Genomic DNA, 21,950 nt, shown 5'->3' on the forward strand with positions numbered 1-21,950 from the left:
TCATTTTTCATGTCTCTAACTTTTGCCTGGATCGCCCTTTCGGGTTTTCAATCCACCGAGACGCTCATTTTTGCCTAAGCCGCCCTTTCGGGTTTTCAACTTAGCGAGTTATTCAATTTTTTTTAGGCGAAGTATTTCTTTATTGCATCTGAATTCACAGGACGAGTGGAATCCTCCCCATCCATAGTTGTAAGTATCAAAGCACCGCCTGAAAAGGCTCTCTTAACAATATACGGACCCTCATAGTTTGGAGTCCACTTGCCCCTGGAATCGGGCGTGAAAGACAAGACTTTCTTGAGCACAAGGTCACCTTCTCGGAACACACGAGGCTTGACCTTCTTATCAAAAGCTTTCTTCATTCTTTGCTGATATAACTGACCATGGCACATAGCCGTCAATCTCTTCTCTTCAATCAAGTTTAGTTGGTCATAACGACTCTGAACCCATTCAGCATCAGTCAACTTGGCCTCCATCAAGACTCTCGTTGATGGGATCTCCACCTCTACAGGGAGTACAGCCTCCGATCTTGACTTAGCAATCATATCGTCAACGTACACCTCAATCTCCTTGTGCATCATGTCGTGAAACAAGGTAGTCATAGCTCGTTGATACGTGGATCCGGCGTTCTTCAAACCGAAGGGCATCACTCGATAACAGAATGTTCCCCAAGGTGTGATGAATGTTGTCTTCTCCATATCCTCGGGTGTCATTTTAATTTGATTATATCCGAAAAATCCATCCATAAACGAGAAGACTTTGAATTTAGCTGTATTGTCTACCAACATATCAATATGTGGTAGAGGGAAATCATCTTTTGGACTAGCTTTATTCAAGTCTCTATAGTCCACACACATCCGGACTTTTCCATCTTTCTTAGGCACGGGCACAATATTGGCCACCCATTGAGGATATATAAAAGTCACCAGGAACCCCGCATCAATTTGCTTATGAAATTCCTCTTTGATCTTCACTGCCATATCAGGATGAGTTCTTCTGAGCTTCTGCTTTACAGGCATGCACTCAGGCTTTAGAGGTAGGAAATGTTGCACAATATCAGTATCTAGACCAGACATGTCTTCATATGACCAGGCAAAGACGTCAACATATTCTCGTAGCAACTTAATCAACCCATTCTTAACAAATTCTTCCAGAAGTGCCCCAATCTTTACCTCTCGCACACAATCTTCAGACCCCAAGTTGACTGTTTCCAGATTCTCAAGATGCGGCAGAATGATCTTCTCTTCATGCTCAAGTAGCCGGGTGATCTCATCAGGAATCTCTTCAACATCATCTTCCTCTGCCTCAAATACAGGGAATTCAAAATTGGGAGATGGTGTTGGGTCATTATGTTCAATGGGTTTAGAAATCAGCCTGCATAATAATTTTGGATATGAAAAGATTTAGAATTTAAATAAGGCAAATCATTATGTAGATGAAAATATTGATTTTATTCCATTTTGAGGTTTTATGTGATCACCAATTTCATGCAAAAACAAAAAGGGAAAATAAATGGGAAAACAAAATTTAACATGAATTTATTGAATGAAAATATCATTGTATTTATGTTGCCAACAATGTTATCACTCCTCCTTTTGGCATGGGAGAAGGGTTTTCAAACAAAGTGATTATTACGTTGACTTATGGACAACTATTGGAATATCCACATCGACCCAATTGTTGCAGACCCCACCAGGGATGATGAAGTTGCCAGAATCCTTTGTATCTTCTTCTAAAACGGCAACAACCTCCTCATCTAGACCAGTGTGGATGAAACCTCCACTCTTGAATAACCCTTGCTTGTTGAAAGTACCAGAAGAAAAACCTATGCCAGCCCGGGACTCGTTGTCTTCTAACTCAATCATTTTTCCTAAACCAGTGGTTGCACCACGCTCAATGGCCAGCTTTGCATCTTTGTAGGAAGCAAATGAAGGAGTTCTCTTCTCAATAGGCTCAGCAATAGATAAAGCTTGGAAAGGAGTTCCAACTTCAACCTCAACATCTATATATGAGAAGGAAGACAAGTGGCTAACCAGGAGAGCCTTTTCTCCCCCTACCACTACCAGTTTCTTATTCTTCACAAACTTCAGCTTCTGGTGTAAGGTGGATGTCACGGCACCTGCCTCGTGAATCCATGGTCTTGAAATATTGGCTCTAGTGTAGTACCGGTGAGTCAACTTGTCTTCAAAATAAATGAAGGATACAGAGTTAGACCACAGGGCAAGGGACCGGAAACAAAACCTGCTTATGCATATGATGCATGCAATGTTTGTGCATATGATTTGTTTTTTATTTCAAAGGAACTTTAGAGTTTTATTTGCAAATTCTGGAAATATTAAGCATTTTATCACATATGGAAATATCTCATCAAATAATATCAGGGAAAGAAGTGCAGCATCGTCAATCATGTACAAGAGAAAAGGAAAATAATCATCCTATGGATCCCTAGAAACAATCATCTAAAGCTCGGGACACAGGAAGATAAGATGCGCGAAGCCTCTTCACCTCCCTCTCGTAAGCTGCCTCCATATCGGCCTTCTCTTTGGCGAGTCGATCATACCTCCTCTTCCAGAACTTAGAAGACTGAGGAAGTAGAGAAGTCCATACATCATCAGGGTCATCAATAACCTGATGCTCAAGAAACTCAATCAACGCATCCTTCTCCTTAATCTGCTGAAGCAACTCTTCACGTTCACGGATCCAGGCACGTGAACGGTCTTCGTCTCTCAACTCCTCTACTCCTTGATTATGGAGGGTTGAAGGCCCAACCATAATCATAGGTGTAGGTCTCGGATACTCGTAAGGCATGAGATACTCAGATGCTCTCTTCCTTACCCAAGCAGTGTAAGGCTCCAAAGCAATGCAATTCTTCGGACCTAGCTCCCTCCTTCCTTTCTTACGAATCTTACTTCAAGCCCGGACCATCCTAGATTTCAAGCCTTGGGGATCTTTACCATCCTGAAAGAATACACCCTCTAACAGAATGTTATTGGGTTTATCCTTTAAGGGGAACCCAAGCTGCCGACGTGCCAAAACAGGATTGTAGTTAATCCCACCACATGTACCAAGAAGAGGTACATTGGAGAATTCGGCACAAGAGTCAATAATTTGCACACCATCATACACATGGTTATACCAAGAGATATCATCATTAGTGAGAGACATAAGTCTCGTGGACCACCATAGACATTCCTTGTTCTCCTTGAAAGCGACCGTCTGAGGTAAGTGAGAAATAAACCACTTATACAAAAGAGGCAAACAACACACAATGGCGCAACCACCCTTTGCATTCCTCATATGTAGGTATCGCCCAACAGAGTCGGAACGAGATTAAGAGTATAGAAGATCCTAATAGCGTTCACATCCACAAACTTGTCGATGTTGGGGAACAATACCAATCCATATATGAGAAGTACAAATATGGCTTCAAAGGCATCCTCACTCATGGCCTTCCCATATATAATAGCTTGAGCAATGAGGAACTCAGAAGGGAGACCTTGAATTCCACCTTTGGTAGTCATATGAGCACCAACCAGAGATTCATCTATGTGTAACATGTCAGCTATCTCTTGAGAAGTAGGAATACTCTCCAAGCCACTGAACGGCAACTGGTCTAGAACAGGTATACCCACAAGATAAGCATACTCCTCAAGTGTAGGCAAAAGCTTAAAATCTGGAAACGTGAAGCAACGGTACAAAGGATCGTAAAACTGCACCAATACACTCATCAATCCTTCATCCACCTAAGTAGTCAGAAGAGAAAGAAGCTTCCCAAAACGAGCCTTGAAACCCAAGGGATCTAATACATAGGATGTCAAATTCCTTAACTCTTTCAAGTCTGGTTGTCTGAAACTGTACTTCTTTGTATTCCTTCTTTGTCTTTCCATGTCTGAAAATTTTGCAAATAGACCTCTTAAGTTCCTTTGAAGATTTTCTCATTATTTTGATTATATGAATGCAAATGGGTGCATGAATGCATGAATGCAACAATCGCACTCAAGGATCAAGCAAAGCACACCAAACAAAGGTCATGGGATGGATCATGTTATCCTTAATATCAACCATCCATTTTGGTGGATTATGGTTTACACCTTATCAACACCCAAGTTCCATTGATATTAAGGATACCTGAACGGATCAACCATGAATCAAGGGTTTGTTGCAAGTCACGAGCATGGAGTTTAGGTTAAGAACCACCCAAAAGGGAGTGTACTAGGATTTAAACCTGCCAAACATGTTCTACAAAAGGTTCCCATAGTCATCATCCCATCTTTTGGATATTATCGGAGAAACGACTACTCGTATTCCAAAAATATTCTCAAGAGAGACTCTTATGAGTGTAGTATCGCGTAACAATCGTATCAAATCTTACACTTGAATGACTTTCACACTACATCCTAAGAATAGGCCAAGATGGGCTTGGTAAACTAAGGTCCTTGGCTTCTAAGGTCTATATTAGAAAGAGCAATGTCTAACCACAACTTACTTGTGTGACATTATTGATCCCAACATAACCTCCACCAAGTGAATGGACTTGCAAGTCAACTTGCTAAGGAATAACTCCACACAAGTCGACAAGACTATGCCATTCTCCTATCCTAAGTGCACTCGAGTCCGGGTATAGAACTCATCTCACAAAGATCACCAAGCATACAAGCAATTAATATTCAAACAATTCAATCATTACATACAATACAATAATCCCAAATTGCACAAAAATATGTCACAAAAAAAAATATACAATACAATACAACAAATATGAAAAGTAGGCAAAACCCACTAGGATGTTTCGATCCCCAGCAGAGTCGCCATTTTTCTGTAGCGGGGTATTCGTTACCATTAGAGATATTGACTAAATCCAAGGTAAATCATACAAAGTCGAGTCGCCACCGCACTTCTATTTATCCAAAGGAATGGTTAGAAAGTGAACAAAAACCTAAAAGTTTTATCGAATCAAAAACTAGTAAAAATGTCAGAGATCTGGGTAAGGGGGTTGGTTATGCAATGGGAAGGTATTAGGCACCCAAAGCATCCTAGGTACTCCTAGGGAGCCCTTTTCACATTTGTTGCAATAGTTGTTGTTTTTTTTTGAAAATTTATTTGTGCAAACATGATTGAAGGGATGAGAAAAGTGTGTATGTTTATCTAATGTACTACTTACTAAAAGAAGGGTCAAAAGAAAATGACTCGCACGGACGTCGCATCCACTGCATACGTATCTCATCTGAATCTGAGAATCAGAGTCTTCGTAGCTCGGCTACCTATGGGTTAAAGAGGAGTGTGCTCGCTAAGACATCGCGTCTTATGCCTACGTATCTCATCTGGGATGAAAATCAGAGCAAAACGTAGTTCGACCACCTATGGGGTAAGGGTTGTGTTTTGGGGTGAACGACGTTACTACGCAATCTACCGGATGCTCGACCTTTGGAGACTTACTCGCCTGTAGTAGAAGGAGATAACGTGTTCTTAGGAGAAGAAAAATCAATGAGTTTGGGGTGTTTAGGGATGCTCATGCAAAAAAGCAGTCCTGGATGAAGGAACCGCACTATCTTAAATGACATGCCACAAGAGGTTATACGAAACCTAAGAAATCGGTAACATGTGGGAAAAGTAAAGGGATCGAGAGATCTACCGTACGGATAAAGATCCGAAGTAACAGCAATTAGATAAATAAGAAACCCCAAAGACTCTTCCAAGCTAAACACCATCAAAAAAGCGAGTCAGTACAGGTAATCGGAATAGACCTCCAGGTGGTACCCCACAAATAAAGTGGAACACCAGGCAAGCCATCTCTGCAAGAGTCATATGAGCCCTCCTAAAACAAAACTCAACAAACAGGTTAGAGAAACAAGATAGGGTAATCAAGAGTTGCCCCCAAATCAAAATGTAACCACATGAATCATGCCATTAAAATTCACAAAAAGCAACCAAGGGTAGGAGGCCTAAACCTCTTGTCAAACACATGCATCAAAAGGGTATCAAATTCACCCATAATACCTCATACACTCAAAGCATTCAAATTAAAAGCATAAAGTAATGGGAATAAAGCAAACCTGACTAGAGAGATCAAATGAAATTGAATTGCCCGGTTGGGTTTGCAAAACACTCTTAGGGTTTATATGAGAGGGAATTGGTTCTTTGCAGATGAGTTTCCTTCAGTCTCTAGAGGTTGCTCTGAACTCTGTTAGCTCTTCTCTCACTATCTTTTTCCTGCCAGGGTAATAGGAATAGAATTGCCTTTTGTTTCACTGAAACTCTGAATTTATAACCTGATTTTTGTGGACCTGTGGGCTCAAATGAGAGAGGCCCAAGTCCAAAAAATTTCTGTTATATTTTATTTATTTATCGTTTTTTTTTTTTTCGTTTTTCGTTTTTTTTTAAACACGTGGGCTACGCCTAGCGAGCATGACAGTTCAAGAAATTCCTCTGAGCGTAGGTGATTCTGGTGGCTTTTCTTGGGACTCGCTAAGCGACCCATTCTGCTCGCCTAGCGAGCATGACAGCTCATGAACAAACTTTTTCTCCTTCAAGATTAACGTTTTGACTGACGAATAGACCCCATTTGAACCTGTTGGAAGTACCTCAAGACATTCCCTTGTGTTGACTGATCATCTAAATAGAACCCACAAAGTGTCTTGGATGATACTCAAGCTTCAAACAAAAGATGTTAGTGACACATTTTTGTGCTTTTGGTTAGTAAACAAAAGTAAGAGAAACAATGATGTATAATTCAAGCATGCTTGGTGATCTCAAACCAATCACAAGGAGTCCCACCCAAAGGCAAAGGGAACCAAGATGCTAAAGATCCTTGAGGCAATGCAAATGCAATGTTATGATGCCATGAGGGATCTTAGGGTCAAAATTTGGGTCTTACACCATGAACAATCCCTATTCATAACAAATGTACCCCTCTCCCATGAAGTGTATAATGTTTATTCTTTCATTCTTTATTCATCTGTTAATACAAGAACTAAAACGAACATCCGATAACCATTTCAAAACAAGATCAAAACCTCGATCCAACGTCGAGTAATCATTTTCAAAACTTAACAGAACCAGCACGTATTCATCCATTCTTTTGTAAGTCGATTGCTTCAGGCATCACCATTTCTCTTATAAGTCGATTGCTTCAGGCATCGCCATCTACCACCTGTAAGTCAATTGCTTCATGCATCGCCATCTACCCTGGTTTCTTTCCTTGCTCCATTCGTCGATTCTTGTTCCGTTTAGGTAGCACCCATTAGGTAGAACCCTTTGTATGATAACATAGGTAGAACTCCCTTATTCTTTTGTATGATAACATATGTAGAATTCCCTCATTCTTTGTATGATAAAATAGGTAGAATTCTCTTCATTCATTACATGCTAACATTAGGTAGATGTTCCCATTTGTAAATCCTAACACTTAGGTCCATATTGCATGACAACTCTAGGGCAGAGCTTCCCCATATTTAGACCATCCGTGCGTCTCTGATCCTGTGGCATGTCACTCCGTTCTATTGCAAAGAGGTAACTGCCTAAGACTCGATTCAGCGAGCTGCGACACCTACTGCTAGGATGTGAACACATTGCCCACTCTCCTTTGACACAACTGGTGTCCTCCTTTGTAAGTCCATGTTCAGATGGCAATCCCTGTGTGGCCGAACTACGGCAACTCTGATTCTCATGTTCAGATGAGATACATAGGCACAAGATGCGATGTCTTGCCGAGTTTGAATGACAACTAACAACTAACCCTTGTTTGCTTTCGCCCTCATTGCGATTCTTTTCTCTCGCCCTAGTTGCGATCGAGACTTTCCATTTCTCTTGCCCTAGTTGCAATCGAGACCCTTTGTTCCCGTAGTTAGTCGAACTACGTTTTGCTCTGATTCTCATTCCAGATGAGATACGTATGCATAAGACGTGATGTCTTAGCGAGCACATTTCTCTTTCACCCATAAGTAGCCGAGCTACGAAGACTCTGATTCTCATGTTCAGATGATATACGTATGCAGTGGATGCGACATCCGTGCGAGTCATTTTCTTTTGACCCTTTCTTTTAGTAAATAGTACATTAGATATACACACACCCTTTAGACAAGAACAACAAGAGTGGATCCCGTAGAGTACTACAGATGCGTAGGGGTGCTAATACCTTCCCTTCGCATAATCGACTCCCGAACCCAAGATTTGGTTGCGAGACCTTGTCTTTTCCTTTCCTTTCTCCAGGTTTACTTCGAGCGTTTTCTTTCCCTCCTTTGGGATAAATAACGCACGGTGGCGATTCTTCTGTCATTTATTTTCTCGCCGGTTGTTTTTTCGCAGGTTGCGACAGCTGGCGACTCTGCTGGGGACCCGGTTTCCCTAAGCGAGTCCCTCATAGCTTTTGTAGGTTTCTTGTTTGTTGGGAGCTTATTCTTTTGTACAGTTTTTTATTTACTTGCTTTACCTTATTGCATTCATGTACATATGTTTGATGTATTTGTGGGTTCTGTGGGTTGGTTGTTTGTTGGGGTGGGATGTTTTATGAGAGATAAGCCCACTACCCAGGCTTGAGCGTACACACAGGTTTTAGAGTGGATAGTCATGAGGCTTGCGTGGCATGTTGCTATGTTAAGTCGTTCATGAGACCCACATCCAGACGAGGTTTCTTTTGGATATATTATGTCCTATGGGTGTTCCGTAACGACAGATGTTCCTTTAGAAATCGTCGACTCTGGTGACCATTTCCCGAGAACTCAGTCGAGGCCTCTCCTCCTAGACGCGTTTATGTTAGCTCTGGTGGGCGCATTCTCGCTGCTCAATCTGAGGACCCCGAGACTGGGAACTTGCTATTAGGATGTCTTGTTGAGGGGAGTCAGTGGAGGTCTTTTATCCCGTAATAATGCCAAACCTTCAGTGGTAAACGTATTATTCTCGACTGAAGGGCTAAAGCTGACAAACTTCTGTTCTTAGAACCTACCAGTGAGGGGCGAGCTAAATTCAAGAAACCTTAACCTTCAACCAACCCGGTTTTCTGGAGCAGAGCTTTGATCTCGTATTATATTCCTCAATGGGTTTCTTTTCAGACAGTGCAACCCGACAATTGTTCAAGCAGATACAACGGTCCTGATTTCCATGTCACTGTATTGCATCACATCATTTTGCATTCACATCATTTTGCATTCACATCATTTAACACATGTTTATCTATTCCCAGAGGTTCATATCTTCTTCTTGATTCTAGTTGGGGTTTTCTTCTTACACTGTTTATCAAATGTGAGACTGGAATCAAGGGGGTAGAATACCCTTTGGAATTGATAAACATGTCATTGCATTTGCATATCCATTAGCATGTCTTTCTCCAGTGCTGGCATCATTCAGTATGGCCAGATCTCTACAATCAACGAAGAAGATGGGGATAGTGATTGCGACATTGACAACTGGGTGCGTCCGAGGATCCCGGGTGAAGTCATCAACAATTGGTCTTCTGAGGAGATTGTCCAAGTCACTCTTCTTGAAGAGTAATTTTTCTTGTTTGTTCATGCATGTCCAAGTCTTACGTTCCGCCCAGGGCATAATGACTCATTGTAGGGCTCATCTATGTGAATACTTGCATTTTTATCATAAATGAAGGACGTCTTTTTGCATTCAAATATTTTGTTCACTGTTTTTCTATTTTTGCAGTTTTCAAAAAAACCTAAAATCAAAAAAATAAATAAATACATTTTGGTAATGTTTTGTTTAGCTTTCACTCACTGTTCACACTCATAAGCACATACCATCACTCATGCATATGCACATCACCGGATCCTATTGATACTGGTTCTGCTATGGCTCGCTTCGACTTTGAAAATCCGATCTTTCAAGCTGAAGAAGAGGGTGATGAAGACTGTGAACTCCCTGAGGAACTTGCCAGGTTGTTAAAACAAGAGGAAAGGGTCATTCAACCGCATCTAGAGTCTACTGAAGTGATTAATCTTGACACCGAGGACGTCAAGAAAGAAATCAAGATAGGGGTTGCTTTGAAAGATGATGTGAAGAAGGGGTTGATTGAACTGCTGCAAGAGTATGTTGACGTCTTCGCTTGATCTTATCAGGACATGCCAGGGCTTGACACGGATATTGTGGTACACCGTTTGCCTCTCAAAGAGGGTTGTCCTCCGGTCAAGCAGAAGCTCAGAAGAACGAGACCAAAGATGGTTGTCAAGATAAAGGAAGAAGTGCAAAAACAGTTGGATGCAGGGTTTCTAGCAGTTACCAATTATCCGCCATGGGTTGTGAATATCGTTCTAGTACCTAAGAAGGATGGAAAGGTACGGATGTGTGTTGACTACCGGGATCTGAACAGAGCTAGTCCTAAAGATGATTTCCCATTACCTCACATTGACGTTTTGGTGGATAACACGGCTCAGTTCTCGGCATTCTCCTTCATGGATGGCTTTTCTGGCTATAATCAAATTAAAATGGCACCAGAAGACATGGAGAAGACAACGTTCATAACCCCATGGGGCACCTTCTGCTACAAGGTTATGCCGTTTGGTCTGAAAAATGCTGGGAAAACATATCAACGAGCTATGGTGACTCTTTTCCATGATATGATTCATCATGAGATCGAGGTTTATATGGATGATATGATTGCCAAATCTCAGACGGAAGAAGAACATTTGGTGAATCTGCGAAAACTATTTGAACGGTTGAGGAAATTCAAGCTGAGGCTTAACCCGAACAAGTGCACTTTCGGGGTGAGATCTGGAAAACTGCTGGGTTTTATTGTTAGCGGAAAAGGGATTGAGGTGGATCCTGACAAGGTGAAAGCGATACAGGAAATGCCTGAGCCAAGAACAGAGAAACAAGTATGTGGTTTCTTAGGGAGGTTGAACTACATTGCAAGGTTCATCTCTCACTTAACAGCCACGTGCGAGCCAATTTTCAAGTTGTTGAGAAAAGATCAGGCTATCAGGTGGAATGATGATTGTCAAAAAGCTTTCGAAAAGATAAAGGAGTATTTGCAGAATCCTCCTATCCTTATGCCTCCAGTCCCAGGAAAACCACTGATTATGTATTTGATAGTACTAGCCAATTCCATGGGTTGTGTTCTCGGTCAACACGACGAGACAGGTAGGAAAGAGCATGCCATCTACTACCTGAGTAAAAAATTCACAGATTGCGAGTCGAGATACTCAATGCTTGAAAAGACATGTTGTGCACTTGCATGGGCTGCTAAGTGATTGAGACAGTACATGTTGACTCACACAACCTTATTGATCTCCAAGATGGATCCAGTCAAGTACATATTCGAGAAGTCAGCTCTCACCGAAAGGGTTGCTCGTTGGCAAATGGTACTGACAGAGTACGACATCCAGTATACATCCCAGAAAGCCATCAAGGGGAGTATTTTGTCAGACTATCTTGCTCAACAACCGATTGAAGACTATGAGCCGATGAAGTTTGATTTTCATGATGAAGACATCATGTTCCTCAAGATGAAAGTCTGTGAAGAGCCAGTTGTTGAGGAGGGACCTGATCCAGACGAAAAATGGACTCTATTGTTTGATGGGGCCGTCAATGCCAAAGGAAGTGGAATTAGTGCTGTCATTACTACTCCGAAAGGTGCCCACATGCCTTTCACCGCTCGTCTGACTTTCGAGTGCACCAATAATGAAGCTGAGTATGAGGCCTGTATCTTACGTATTGAGCAAGCCATTGATTTGAGAATCAAGACTCTGGACATCTTCGGAGACTCAGCTTTAGTGATCAATCAAGTGAATGGTGATTGAAATACTCAGCGGTAAATTCATGACCATTAAGCTATTTATAAACTTAACGTCAATAAAACCAGAGTCGCCACCGCGCTTTTATTGTTTCCAAAGGAAAGGGGGAAAGTATGAACAAAACCCAAAGATAAGAAGTTTTCAAATCAAAACTAATAAAATACCAGAGATTACAGGTAAGGGGGTTGGTTACACAAAATGAAGGTGTTAGCATCCAAAGTGTTCTAGGTACTCCTAGGGAGCCCTTTTTATATGTGTATGTGTTTTGGTATAAAATATGTTTGCAATAAATAGAGTATGGGGATGAGAAAAGAATTCATTGATTATATTTTTGTGTTTGACAAGACCTTCGGACTTGTGCCTACGTACCAACATAAAATGAGGGATCAAAACCTCGTAGTTTATGGTATCAATTTCAAAGTGAGTGAATTGCTTTTAACAAAAGTTTAAGTTTAAAAGAGGCACAACAGGACCAAAAGAGTTTGAACGAGTGTTAGTTCTTTTTGTCTTTTGAAATTTTAAGTCAATAGGATTAAGTTTATTTACAAGTTTGATTTAAGAAAAGAGTTTAAAAATGCAATGGCATAAGGCCAAAGTTTCTAATTTGCAATAAAGTGTAAGTTTAGAAATCACAAGAAAAGAAGGTTTTAAAAAGATGGAGGGATTTGAAATTTAAGAAGTTGAAGGAGATAAAGAGACTAATCCTAAGCAAAAATTAAAAGTTAAGAGTTGAAAAGATCTGACCAATGGGATGCAATCCAGTAGACAAGAATGTCATATAGAAACCCACATTTCCTTTTGACTTTAGAATCAAGCAAATACCAATAAACAAGCAAGATGAAGAGCAAGGCAAATAAAGATAGCCACATCCAAGCTAGCAACTTCATAATCTTCTTCCATCTTCCATATATCATATGACATACTCCTTGAATGACTCAAAATAAGGCATTAGACACAAGTTCAAAGTAACATTTGCATCAAGACTATGCAGTAGATGAACTGAAGTGAATCCCAATATTTGCATCAGATGAAGGCTCACATCACAATGACTTGGTTTCAGAAATGTTGGCATTGGCCAAGTCCTTTTGCATAGGGAATGTTGCCTAATTCTAAGTCCAAAGCTCAGATCAAATCCAACAGTCCACACAAACATTTTTTGAGAGTTTTTGTTGTTTATTAAGTATTTTAGGGTCTTAAGACCACAAACACAAACAAGGTACACAAACAAATATACACAATCAGAATATATGGCTCAAGGGAGCAAAGTGAAAATGGCATTAAAATAAACAAGTTAAATGATATGTATAATGACAAATGATAAATGACTTGAATTTAAAGTGCATAAAAGTAAATGACTTTGAAATTAAAAGTTAGTCAAATGTTAGTTGATTAGAAGTTAGTGGAGTTTTGCTTTTCAATTATTTAAGTCATTCTTTGGAGAACACTCAACCCTCTATTCACAAGCATGGATCCTTGACCCAAGACATCTTCCAAAGGAAGGAAAAAAGGCCAAGTTTCTACACAATACCATGAAAGGGGGGAGACTTACAATCTCACTTACTAGAATGCTATGCCTTTGGGTCAAAATTTAGCGATATGTTAAGCAATCGTAATTGGACTTATGTAGAAGTCACAACTATCTGAGGCCGGGGCAATAATGTTTTTGGTGTAAATGCACTGTAGAGATATGGTATAATGAACCATACTCCTAAAACATACCACACACAAAAAGAAAATGACAAAAGGATGGACTTAATCTCATCCATACTTGTATTGGTTCATCTAACACAAAGTTATTGATGAACCAATTAGCCTTAGGATATGGAGACTTCATTGGCCAATAAGAGGAATAGGATATAAAGGGATTGAATATGAAGAGGAGCGGGGGGGGGGGGGGGGGGGGGGGGGGATGAGACAAACACAAATTGGTCATGGGAGGAGTTTTATCAAATTAAAATCATTCATTCATTTTGGGATATGAAATGTACATTTCATCAATCCTCTAAATCCAATGATTTCAATCCAACAAAAGTCAAATCAACCTTGACCAAGGCCCAAACACATAGTCAAACTTCACAAGTCAATAAAAATGACTCAACACAATTTATTCATAATAAAACAAATTAAAAATCAAATTAAAATGCATTAAATTAAATTATGTTTTATCAAAAACCTAAAACCTCTTCCAAACACCAAATAAATAGCCAAGAGATTTATCATAGGTCAAACAAGGTCAAAGGACCTTGGAGAATTTTTTTTACTATTTTTAAAAAGTCAGAAGTATTTTTAAACAATTAAAATTATGCATAAAAACAATTAAATCATGAAAAATATCTATATTGATCCAAAAAATAATTTTAACTCAAAAAATGAAAGAGAAAAATATTTGAAATGTTTTTGTGAAAGTCCCATATTTTTTGGATCAATAATAAAATTAATATGAATTAATGAGAAATAAAGCAATTAAAAGGAATTTCAGAAATTCAAAAATATGTGGACCATCTGATCTCCCTCATTAATTGAGGTGGCAGATCAGATGGACCAGAGCGTGCATTCCACAAAGGTCTTAGTCAACTAAGATGCACGCATGGTAATTAGAAGTAATGCTCAAGATTAAAACAACTTAAATGGATCATATGGTTGAGATGCTTCCAACACATCGTCGGAGCCAGATCTCCAGTCTTCTTCTCCGGTGGAACTCACCAGACTGGTCCACCTTCAACCATCACCAAAATGAAAAAGCAAGACATGAATTTAAAGAAAAATGCTCAGGAGCTCGAATTTGACCTCAATTTTGTCTAATTCCAAGTATATGAAAATATACAGGGAGTTGAATTTTGAGGATCATAAACTGAGTTGCTTCGATTTGACCTCAAAGCAACTCAATCTTGTTGCCTATATTGGTAAGACTTCAGATAACCAAAAATCAACAAGAATAGTGGAGAATTGAGAGAGAATCGAAGAGAAGAAGTTTCTGAAAAATCACATTCGAGTTAATCTAGATCTAGATTTAATTGCTTTCTCCTCTTCTTGCTTGTAGAAACCAAATGGAATGAAAAGGGAAGTGAATTTCTGGAGTTTGAACTTCCAAACAGAAGGTGAAGTTCAAGCTCGATTTCAAGAGAAATCTCAGAAAATTCTATGGCAGTGAGGGTTTGAAATGGTTTAGCAAAGCTTGGGCAAGGTGTTGATGATGAATCTGAAGCCTTAAGCTTGTTTAAATAGGCAATGTACTTGATATTTGCACCACTTAATATTTGGATAAAATTAGAAACCTCCTTGCATGGGTGCATGGGCAATGATTTGGGCCTTGAGTATGATGAAATCCACTTCCAATTCGTGTACAAAGTATGCTGAAATCATCATGTGGAAGCATGCAAAAGGAAATGATCATATGAAGTTCAATCTTGCCAAAACACTTCCCATAATGAAGCCATATGCAAGTCCCTCAAATTTAATCCAAATGATATGAACTTTGATGTTTTGGAAAGGTGAGATCAAGGGGAACAACTTTCATGTTGATAACTTTTCATTTGAAGCTTGGATCATGATGAAGTTTGAGGTGGAAGTTTGGGAAATCAAACATATTTGAAAATTTTCTAAGTCCCAAGTCAAATGTTCACTTCTTCCACCTTGAATAACTTTTTCTATGGACATCAAATGAGAAACGTTCCTTCATAAAAGTTGTAGATATTTCAAACCTATTCAATTTGGTCACAAATTTGACCTCATTTGGATTTGTCATGAAGGAGTTATGCATTTTAGAAGTTAAGGAAAATCACTTGTTCAATGGTATTGGCCAAAAATGACCTATAATGTTTTCACTTGGCACATGCATTTGGAAGTTGAATTTGAACTTCCTCCAAAAATAAAAGTTGAAGTATAGATCTTGAAATTGATCATAGATTTTTAATGGATTTCATCTCATAAAAATTGAGCAAGTTATGGTCTTGGGAAGTTGACTTTCAAACTAGGGTTTATACAAAATGACCTATAATCTTTCACCATAAAAAATGACTTTCCAAGCAAAATTAGCTCTATACCTAAACATGAAAGTTGTTTGGAATGTCATTTAGAGTAACATGTATCTTTTAATAATTTTCATATGACAAAAATTGTAGGAGATAGGGTTTAGGGAACTCCAGTTTTGACCAGTTGACTTCCTCTGGTCAACCACCATGAACCAACTTGCTAGCTTGACATTATCTTGACTTTTGAGACTCATGGAGGATCATATATGTATAAGATGATGTAAGTTTAAGTATACCTTGAAATATTTGACCAATTATTGAGGAAACTTGTTGAAGAAGTCACATAAGATACCCATATGAATTAGGGTTTCCAAGGCAAACCAACTCCAAACTCTTGATGATTTCTTGGTCAAAATGACATGTGAAGATCATGGGGATCCATATATGATACTTATAGCCAATGTAAGTCCATTATTGATTGAGCTCCTTGCATTGGGGGTCTTAAACCCTGGATATGAGCTTGATAGGGCATAAGTGAACATGTGGACTACCTACAAAAGAGTTAAACTATACAATGACATATTTTTGGTATTTTGGTTAGTAAAATAAAGAAAAATGAAGTATGATACAATCAAATGTGCTTGGTGATCTCTCCCAATGCAAAAACAATGAATGAGGGGAAATGAGAATGCCAAGGTGTGATCCCAATGCTAATGCATATGATGAGATAACATGAGGGATCTTAGGGTCAAAATTGGGGTCTTACAAAGGGATTATAGAGTTGTAGTGTATAATAGTGAGTTATACATCAAGGAATTGGGTATAACGATTAAGTTAAACCACCATGATTGTTAAGAAATCAATCTAGGGTAAATAGACGTTATCATCAACAATGACATACAGATGATTTGAAACAAGATCTAATTGTCTTTAATATAATTAATTTTCCAACAAGTTCTTATTTACGCATTTGTTCTTTCAAAACCAAACTCTACCCCCCCCCCCCCCCCCCCACACACACACGTGATTTTACTTTTAATAACACTTTAATCGTCTTTCCAAAATAAAATAATCCACGTGGATACAAATTTATTTTATTAATTCGATAATTTTTAATACATTTGCTAAAAGTCTATCAATTGATATAACACCCTTAGATGAATTGGCAAGGAAAAGTCGTTAGCCAGGTCCTGCTTCGAGGATTACAGAAAATGTTCAAAAGCTCCAAGAGAAGTTGGGTATAAAAGCTCTCACACGTCATCTAGGCATATTCAACTACACTCTATTTCACAACTAGCGAAACCCCATTTAGGCTTACTTACTGGACCAAAGTTGTCATCCCGAACAAAATAGGGGATCACAGCTGGAGAACAACTAACCCATACTAAAGGAAGACAACATGTAAACCATTAGGGAAATGCCATATCTCTTAGAATAAAAAAGATGTTTCATTGCCCTCATAAGTTCCAATATAAAGCAAACCGCAACCATATAGTACAACAATAAAGTTAGACCAAAAAATTTCCAACTCGATGATCTTGTGCTACAAAGGGCCGAAGTCGAAGGGAAAATCAATGGAGACATTAATTTTTCTCCCAATTGGAAAAGGACATACAAAATTCAGGTCAACACATGCAATATAACATACACTCCTAAGACTTTACCTTGGGAACTCATCCCTAGGACCTGGAATGACACTAAGTTTAAACTATACTTTAACTAAGTCATACCAAGTTTAAGTAATTGTGGGAAGGTCGAAACTTTAAAAATGTAACGCCATTGAAATGAATAATGAAATGAGTTTCTTTTTTAGGGGGAAATGGAGCATAACAGTACACTATCATAACTAAGTTAGAAAATTCAAAAGTGTTATGGACAATGCCACACCAGTAAAACCCCTTCTTACTACTATCCACTCTAGAGCGTAGGAGGTGGAGCCCTAAATACGTCGACCTCAAACTAGGTTTTCACTAGGGTCAAGGAAAAAGTTCACACCATTAGCCAAACACAATCCCCATAAACGTAAAGATAATGATGAAATAAATCATTAAGGATGCAAGATGATGAAATAAAATCATTCACGAAGGAAAATGATGAAACAAAATTACATGCACAAGAATAAGAAAGTAAATCCACTCATAAAGATAAAGCAAAATAATTAACATTCATGAAAGGTGGGCGATTACAATAAGTCAGGGACAACGCCATAATGAGAAACAAAAGTAGGGAGACATGATTAAACAACAAAATCAATCCAATCTTTTGAATCCATCAAGTTCCCCTTCACAACTTCTTTCTTTGCGCTGAGTTTCTCCTATGGAATCTTCACTTTTGGACAAAATAACTTAACTTAATTTAGAGCATTGTTAAAAGAGTCTCACATGAATTGAACCACAAGGTTTACACAATATTATATTTCCTTCTACAAGTCCTTCAAACGGTCCTTATATGCCTTCACCTCCTTGGCACGAGTTTTTCTCTCATTTTCCAAACCCGCTTCCAACTTTGTCAGCATTGTCATAAAATTATTGAGAGAGTCTCGAACATCAACCAAGTCTTTTTCAACCTTAGCCAATAACTTATCCTTCTCGTTTGACATTCCCTTCTAAAACTTGACCTTGGCAACATGTGTATAAGGAATGCCATACTCTTCCATTTCATTTTTGGAAATATCCAATTGCTTATTCTAAAGACTAGTCGGTTCGAGAAGGTCGACATCATGTTGTTTTTTCAAATTTTCCTTTTGTTTCTTCAAGTTGTTTGGAGTCAAACTATCATCCTCTCCAAAAGCAACGATAAATAACATAATAGGATCCCGATGCACCTGGTAGAACATCTCATTCATCACCTCTCGCCTTCCCGTCTTGGTCATCAGTTGGAATTAAATATAATCTCTCTCAAGAAAACATGCACGCACATCTTTTGTAGTTCATACCCCATTGGTACAGAGAAACTGTTGCATGGAGTAGATGAGAGACACACCTTACTTCCCCCCCCCCCCCCCCCCCCCCCCCGCGTGACCACCCAATCGATCTTAGGCATCTTCAACTTATGCCTCTAAGAGGGAGGTTCATGAGTTAGAACTTTCCTAGTATCCTTATTCAAGGAGTCGTTATCGATCTCCTTCGATCGGTCCACAACACGATTTCACGACTTATCATTGGATTTTTTACTATGGGCCTCAAAAGACAACTGGTTATGACTTGTTGTGCCTTCCTACTCGAGACATTATTGTGCTTGTTATAGAATATTACTTTCGTCCATATCCGCATCTTTTTCCGATGTGTTCAGGCCCAAAGGAGGAAGGGAATATGTGTTCTTTGCTAGTGCCTTATTCCTATTGATCATCTTATAGATGTCACCCATGCTATATGCAAAACAGAATGAACATAAAAATTAATGAATATACTAAAGCAACAATGAAGACATTGATAAAATTATCTCCATATCCTCACCGAGTATATCCCTTATTTATTGACTGTCAACTGGATATACCAACAACTATATTTCAATGTATTGCCTTTTTTGTTAAGACACCCATGCTTCTAAAGGATCGTCTCCTTTCGCAAAACCCAAGCTTTCCTAAAAAGATACAAGGCCAGCCTTCAAACCATCTTCTCCCGATGATAATGCATATAGAGGAAACACATACTTATTTGGAACCTCTAAGAAATGATTACGATTACAATACTTGAGGAATCTATGCTCATTTATCGACAACTCTGACCCAAGGGGAAAACAAAGAGCATTCTACAATAATATATATACTTAAGTGTTCATCACGAATTTGAAGAATAACTACAAAATATTGATCTTTGAAGTTCTTGAAGTTGTCGACAAAACCATCAAACATTTCCTTCGCTTGACGAAACAAGAGAAACCATTGCCCCAATTCCGTCTTGGTATGAGTGTGTTACATATTGAGCAAGTTTAAAAACAACTTAAGTAGGTGCGCCATCCCTGTACTCGTATTGATATTGAAATGCTACACATGCTTAACTCGTGAGATGCAACTGAGATAAGTCAATCTTGAGGTGATTCAGAACCCCCACTTCAAAGTCATTAAAGGGAAGTATGAACCTCATCCTATAGAAAAAACACTCGTGAAGATGTTACAAACACCCTTCAAAAGAGCTGCATGAACTCTTACCAGGCTCTATGTGAAATACCGACCAATCAGAAGATGAGGTCATTCCTTGTGAGCATTTTCCGACTTACATGCCTCGTTACAAACGAAGGTCGCCCGTAATACCTTAGTTTATACCCAGGGATACTGATCACCATCAACATTAAGTTTGAGATTTTATTGCATACTCCGGTCAATCTCATTTTTACTATCAACAAACGAAAAAATCATGATTATGAGTTATAAAGCATGCCCTAGATTCAAGATACATTCTAACCTCGTTATCACCGGGTTTGTGATTGTTAAAAGCCCTAAAAGCTTAAACGTAAACACGAGCCCTAAAGTTACTGTGTTAATCCTCAACCCTCTTTGATTTCACCACATACACTTCAAGGAAAGCGGAACCACAACCAACTTCCCTAGTATCAAACCTAAATGCTCCACAGACTCCTCTAGATCCTCGCCATCTTTAAGACCCCCAAATTCATTACCACTGTCGTCATAACCCATCATAGAATTAGAAATATCAATAATATATATTGTTCATATTGGGAGGTATCAACATTAGAGGAACCACATCCATTACCTATGGGTCAATTACTCCAATGCACGAGGAATCATCACTTACCCCATCTCCACTAGATAAGTCCATAAATTTATGTTTGAGTTTCCTAGGTCGATCATGGATAAAGAAAGAATAATAACAAAAATAGTGGGATAAAGAGAGAACAATATTACCTCAGACAACCTACGAAGATGGATGAAAACAAGACATTAGGAAAATCAACTAGAAACTTAGAAACAACGACGAAATGCAAAATAGGGGAAGAAAAAACATATCAACAAATGAAAGTTTTGTCTGAACTAAAGGAAGAACATAAGGAAACTTGTGTGAGACAAAACTTCTAACCAAGAAGATGAAAGAATAATTCATAATATGAGGCCATCCTTATATAAAAAGACGAATGAGACGATTCTACGACCCATAATGAAGGAAGGACCAAAAGATGAAATCAACGATGGAGAATCAACCTTGGGATCACAACGACACTTGAGTATTCTAAAAGACATTGTCACCCCCTACCCTAAGGGTCTGGAGCTACACATAAGGATGATGTTACAGAACATTTCAGTGACGAGACTGTCATTTATTGCGCATGTTCCCAAAGTCACCTGCTTTTATTCACTTGACTTTTCCACTTCCACCTTATAAAGCAAAGGCTTCCAGAAAACGCATAACGATAATAAAGAGATAACCGAAAACCTCAATTCTTGTTTCACTAAGTAACAACAAGGACTTGAGGGCTTCCGGAAAACGCAGAACGACAATAAAGAGAAAATCGAAAACCTCAATTCTTGTTTCACTAAGTAACAACAAGGACTTGGGGGGGGGGGGGTAAATGATCCTAATCACTCGATCATCCCATACTGTTAGATACGATCAAACGACTTTCCGCGTCACACGACGAGTTAAACAAGAGCAATTTCAACCGTGTGTCAGATATAAAACCTACCACACGCGAATTACATGTATGATCTCACTCTTAAATTACATATCTTAGACTTCACTAACTTAGGTGCTAAAGTGATAACCTTCCAAGTCCCTCTACTCCACCGTACCAAGAGCGAAATGAAATGATATAGATTTCATTATATTCTATCGGTTACCATTATATTTCTCCTATCCGATTTAGGTGAAATGAAGAACTTGCATTGTTTTGTCCTAAAATATCCAAATGATAGAATATATATTCATTTCGCTTTATTCTACTCCGTTATTTTCTATTCATTTCATTTAACCATATGCAAAGATAACAAAGAATATATTTTAGTTTCACTAAAAAAAAATAGTTGTAAGGTGACTCATTACATCTTAATTATTGACAATGTCTTCCTTTCCCAATTAAAAAAAATTATTAGAACATACTCCCTCCGTTCTTTTTTAAGTGTCTCTTTTGCATAAAAATTTTGTTTCATTTTAAGTGTCATTTTCAAAGTTCAAGATAATACCAATTGTCATTTGTCAAAATTGCCCATAATTATTTATTAAAGAGAGAGAAAAAGTTAAATATATAAATAAATAGATAAGAGTATTACAGGTAAAAAGACAATTATTACTAGAAA

Source organism: Lathyrus oleraceus, chromosome 6, assembly GCF_024323335.1.
Source record: "Lathyrus oleraceus cultivar Zhongwan6 chromosome 6, CAAS_Psat_ZW6_1.0, whole genome shotgun sequence".
In the NCBI taxonomy this organism is placed as follows: domain Eukaryota; kingdom Viridiplantae; phylum Streptophyta; class Magnoliopsida; order Fabales; family Fabaceae; genus Lathyrus; species Lathyrus oleraceus.